This window comes from Helianthus annuus, chromosome 16 (assembly GCF_002127325.2).
Source record: "Helianthus annuus cultivar XRQ/B chromosome 16, HanXRQr2.0-SUNRISE, whole genome shotgun sequence".
NCBI lineage: Eukaryota > Viridiplantae > Streptophyta > Magnoliopsida > Asterales > Asteraceae > Helianthus > Helianthus annuus.
In genome coordinates this window covers 195,155,357-195,161,356 of record NC_035448.2, presented here as the reverse complement: position 1 = coordinate 195,161,356, position 6,000 = coordinate 195,155,357, and the positions used below count along the sequence as shown (strand labels likewise).

The following is a 6,000-nucleotide window of genomic DNA, read 5'->3' as shown; positions in this document are numbered from 1 at the left end:
AATAAAGACAAACCTAATTTCGGGATGAAATTCTTTCAACAAGGGAAGAATGTGACAACCGACAAATCCAGGCTAAAACCCGAATTTGGCGCACATCGTAATCTTACGTTTTAGAGATAGTTTTTATTAATTTGGTCGTCATATGCATAGTGATGTCTATCCGGGTTGAATTTCACATTTGATATATTTTTTTTTTTTATAAATTACCGGCTCACACACGAGTTAACCCGACACGTACGAAGATTGGTGGTAAATGTCTAAATACATGGGAAACCACTCTATAGTAATACTATGTGTGTAATGCTATAAATATATATATTTAGATATATATATTTGTTATTATTTAAGTTTTTGACAAGTTAATTGTAAATTATATTTGTGATACGCGGTTAGAGCAACACTAATACAAATGTATAAAAATATTTTTATACACTAGACACATTCATATTTTTATGATGGTTCTATTTTACATTTTATTAAAAAAAGTAAATAGAGGGTAAAATTAAGTGAGCATTTTGTACACCTAGCAAAACATAATCCATACTCAATAAACCACCACCCTACCCTACCCTACCCTACTCCCACCACACCTTACTCCCTAGTCCTACCTGCATATCCTACGTCCAACCTACCCTCCCATATCTTGAAGATTTGCTTGATTAAATCTTGCCCATGTTTTGATGATGACCATTAGATATTTGGGTTTTTGTTTTTTTTATATATTTATGGTTTTACATAAAAACCATATCCATTAGAAACAACACCACAAAAACACATTAGCCCTTTCATCCATTTCTATCTTACGGTTACACACATCCTCACACACATAAGGTTGAATCTTCAAGTTCAAGCATCTCACTATCTTGTTTCTACTCTACTCTAAGTTGGTATGATCCCTTTCATCCTTGTTTCTCTTGAGTTATATGCATTTTATTTTAGATCAAACAATCACCCAACACAAGTCCCTATGTAATATATGTTATATTCTAAGATTTAGAAACATGCTGTTAGAAATGTGATCTCACCCATTCAATTGGTTTACATGAATATAAAATGTTTGAGTTCACAAAATGTTAGTGACATGTTATTCATCCAAACTTTTTAGTTCAGAAATAAAAAGGAATCGAAGGGCATTAATAAACAACTTAAAAGTCCTATAAATATATATATATATATATATATAAGGCTACTGATAAGTTATTTCTTGGGGAATATTTATAAGTGTTTTAGCTAAAAACAAACTGATATATATACTTTAGTATATTGGGTTTTGTTGGTGAAAAAGAAATATTGCTAGATATTGTTGATGTTTAGTGGGGAAACTTGGAAACAAAGTGATAACTTGGGTGTTTTGGTGAAAAATGATGCGTTTAAAAACTCTATGTTTGATTTTGAGGGAAATTATATATTTTGTAACCTTTAACGTTTTAAACCCTAACAAGCCTTTTACGTAGGGAGATTATGATAAAATTTTATTTTGTTGGTGAAAATGACATAAACATAAGACATGGATTTTGTGGACCATTTTCTATATATACATTTTTATAACATAAAACATGCATATCTTTTGAAAGGCTTGGTAATATCAAATGGCACAAGTATTGTTGTGCAGTTATGTGTAATTATAGGAGTAACATGGGTATATACCGTAGCATAAAACAAATAGAGACACATGAAATAAATATAGTATTTATTTGTTATATTATATATAAAAATAATATACATTATTATTATTTTTATTACGATACATGATGTATTTGGGACATATTCTTCTAAAAAAAATAAATATATATAAAATATATTTATTCATTTAACAAAGACGAATAAATAATACGGATATTATTTAGACTCGGGTTAACACGAACACGTAGACGTGTGTGTCGAACACGAATTATGTCTTATATAATTTTAATCCTACTAATATTATAATTATTTATAGTTGTAAATAAACATATTGGGAAGTCGGGAAACACATCACCAACGGTTGTCGAGTCAAACGAGTCGAGTCAAACATTTGAAACAAGGGTCGTATTAACACATCGAGTTGTGTTGGGTGAATCAATTACATATCAGACCTGTATGTCTTAGACTTTGAACAAACCTTAAAGTATCTTTGTTGTAATTAGGACACCTATAGGTCATCACGCAATCGCGGGCTTTATTTGTCTTTGATTGGTAATTGGAGTAATTGCTTTGCTGATCAGGTGAGTTCATAACCCCCACTTTTTACTGTTTTACATTTTTATAAATGTTTTCGGGGGTGGAAAGACATGCAAGTTTTGCAAAAGTAAACAACTTTTCGTTGAACAAAAACTCATATTTCTAAACCATATTGCGAATGGATTTCAAGGAACTCAAATGGTTTACGAACGGTTTATACTAAACATACCGGTTTTACAAAACAAATGCGTATTTTCACAAACGTGCATGATTTTCATGACTAGTGACAGGAATGTCCTAGTTACTACAACGGGACTGGGTTGTTCTGCGTACGAACAACGAGACAACCCAATGGGTTTATGTCCCCCTTTTTCTTTTGAAATACATATTAACTACGGTATGATTAAGCTATGGAATGAACTCTTGGATCACGTGCGAATAGGCGCTAACTTAGGCACCATTAATCCTTTTAAGGACCACGGAACAGGGGGTAGATCTATCGGGTATGGGCGAGCCCCACTCACGGTCCTTGTGCGGCCACTTAGAGTGCTTTTGTGTCCCTGTCGAAGTGAATCGACACTTAAATCGTCTACCGGGTTGAGTGCTTCCTATGTCGGCACGCATATTAATGTCTTAGCTACACATTAATGATCAACATGTTCATAGACGCATTACATACCTACTTATAAACTGAACTTTCAAATGTTTTTAAGATTCACTTGATGTAAACTCACAAGTACATGGATTTACAAACTTTAGTAACGGTTTTCAAGTTATACCTAAGTAAGAGGAAGCGCCGATCCTGCTTACAAAGGTTCGTTTGGGCTCGGCCCATTCTCTCTCGTGCAATGCACAAAGACTATTGTGGGCTAGACTCACAGTTTTTCATAAATCATGCCAAGAAAATAATTTTACTATATTTTCTCAACAAATTTAAACCGGTTATCAAAAAGATTTATTTTAAATCTTTTTAAAACAAACTATGAACTCGCTCAACTTTATGTTGACTTTTTCGCATGTTCTTTCTCAGGTTGCATTTTTCAAAACTACGGAACGGTTGGAATAGAAGAACCCACGGGATTTCGAGTACTTAGCGGGCGTTCATTGTTTAGAAGTCTTAGCTTTTTGCTTCCGCTGTGCAATGAAGATACCGGTCCAGTCACGCCAGCTCTGATATTTCGGGGTGTGACAGATTGGTATCAGAGCTATAGGTTTCAGCGAATTAGGTTTCTGTAGAAAGACCTAGGCATTAACCTCACTATCCCCTGGGGACTTAGATATCAAGAATTGTACGCATACAGAACGCCTAAGACTTGAATATGGGTTCCAACCGTTGCCAAAAACAATGAGTCAACAATTTTGGTTTTAAACAAACACAAGTGTTGTGTTGATACACGGTTCACGAAACAAATTCATACATTAAGCACGACTTTGAGAGTTTTGGATAACATGCATTTCGGACCTTTGTAAAGCTTATATCGAAACTCATTAAAGGTCCTCACTTAGAAACCGTGACTAACAACTCGGGCAAAAGCCATTATATTATGTCGTCTATGCTATCTTACTTACCTGAGCAGGTAACCTATGTGGAATGAAACGCTATTGCGCAACTATACGTGAAACATAAACTATACGTCAGCGAATGTCGAAGTACATCACACACGATTTTCGAGGCAAGGCCTTGGGGAAAACAAACTTGGGCACGACAACAATGATGTTAATTCTGTCAGCGAGAGAATTACTGATCGAAATGCGGCAAATTACCACGTGATCCTGCAAATGACACCAATCACGCTGAAGTATGTTTAACTGGGATTTCACAACAATCTATACTTACTCTGAAGAGACTCACAATGGTTGGCGCTGCAAAGGAAGTCACACGTCTTCGCATTCCTCCTATTTCATTTACGGCGGATATGCCATGTTCGACATTCCATGGTAATGTCATCTAACAACCGACCCTCACACGAAGTTCCAGGTAAAGTCCTTAAACTTCTTTTGTTGAAATTCTGATTTTTGCATATAGCGAGTAGACTTTCATATTTCTACTCCCCCTAATGATCCTTGCATCACGAAAATTTTCTTTCATAATAGCGAATACTCATTTGCTTCATTCTTGACGAATTCATATGTTACACATGCGTTGTTTGTTAAGCATGTGGCTTCACTTGAAATTGTTGCTTTATCAAGTTCAAATATTATTTCGCTATCTTCAGTCCTTGCATTGTGATCTAGCTAAACCACATTATTGCATAATGTTGACTCTTTGATATCGAGTCAACGAAACTCGTTGAAGCTCCTTTTTTTTTTCAAGCTACATACATGGTTTTTCGTTGTAACCATGGCAAAACTTTCTTGTCGATACATGTAATCATTGTTGGATTGCGCTTAAACCAAGTTCAATTGTTTGAACTTGCTCGTAATATACATTCAATTCGAGGATCCATACGATGGGTTGAGGCCATCATATTCGAAATAATCCCAACAAGCACTTCATTTGCTTCGAACCATAACAGGCTTGTTTGGTCTTCGACTTCATTGAATCATTTCTTTGATCACGATCACCTTGTGGTGGTGTTTTTTTTTCACAAGTTTGAAGCTTGCGCTAATCTCTTTGCTTACATCATACACGGATTTAATTATTTATTTGTTTATTGATATTAAATCTGCTTGTTCGATTTGTTGTATTAGATCAGTCTTAATACAATCGTGTGTTAAGATAATGGTACACAAATTCATGTCATATTTCGGTATACCTCTTAACGGTTCTTTAATCATCGATCGAATATTTTGTGATATCTATTGCTCTTTCATTTCCGATCGGAAAACATTATTTATTTGTTTCATTATCAATTGAAAATATCATGATGTTTGTTTGGAACAAACATTCACATTTACTTCGTTGAGCCCTTCATCTGATTTCATACACGGTGATACTTGTTCGTTCACCACTATTATTGAATTATTTCGATCACTACGACACCTTGTGGCCTCGGTGTAAACTTGTAGCTTGTGCTAATCACGATCAGCCGTTTCATGGGAAACTATTTATGTTTTTCGTTTGACACATCGTTTAAATAGTCTTAATGCAACTATGTATTAAGACGATGATACACCAGGTTTGGTTGTATTTAATTTCGGTGTATCCTTGCAACACGTTGATTTTGACTTATTCATTTATTGGTTCGACAGTTGACAAATCATTTCTTGATTCTATCTATTTGAGCTTGTTGATTCAAGTTTCATTCATACAACAACCAATGCAAGTTTCCGTTGGTAGAAAATTCGATTGTTTCCAAAAATTGACTTGCATATTGTGAACGCTCATTTAGAATTCTATTGGTCGAAATTCCTCTTTTGTTGAACCCCGTAAACTTGGTCGCATTGTTGATAGTATCACTATGCTTTGTTCACTTGACATCGATTCCTAGAACAAACTCAGTTGAACTGCTGGGTTCTTATTGATGCAAAATGTCTTTACATTCACGTAATCTGAATAAGTCTTGGTTCGATTACACGGTCATTCACTTTGGTATTGTTCGGACTTACCTGCGAACGACACAACTCTGAGGAGATAGCATATTCTAAATTTCGAGGACGAAATTTCTGCAACAGGGGGAGAATGTGACAACCTGTAATTAACGGCCTTCTAATTACGTGATTAACAAACGTTTAGGCGATAACAAGTAGTGTTTAAGACATAGATTAACTTACTTAGGCCTTCTGGAGTGCCTAGGAACGTCTATTCGGCTTTACAGTACACGAATGTTGATTTGCGGGAAGACTGCTGAACGAGAAGCGGTAACGAACAGACACCGGACAAAATACTGCTCAACAGCC

At 35.2% G+C, this 6,000-nt stretch overlaps 1 long non-coding RNA gene across 1 annotated transcript; it reads left to right on the top strand.

Annotated features, from left to right (window-relative positions):
- Positions 1–528: 528 nt before the first annotated feature.
- Positions 529–3,238, top strand: LOC110917921. Its single transcript, XR_002580948.2, has 3 exons — positions 529–887; positions 2,127–2,204; positions 3,191–3,238. It is a non-coding gene; the product is annotated as an uncharacterized LOC110917921 (long non-coding RNA).
- The last annotated feature ends 2,762 nt before the right edge of the window (positions 3,239–6,000 follow it).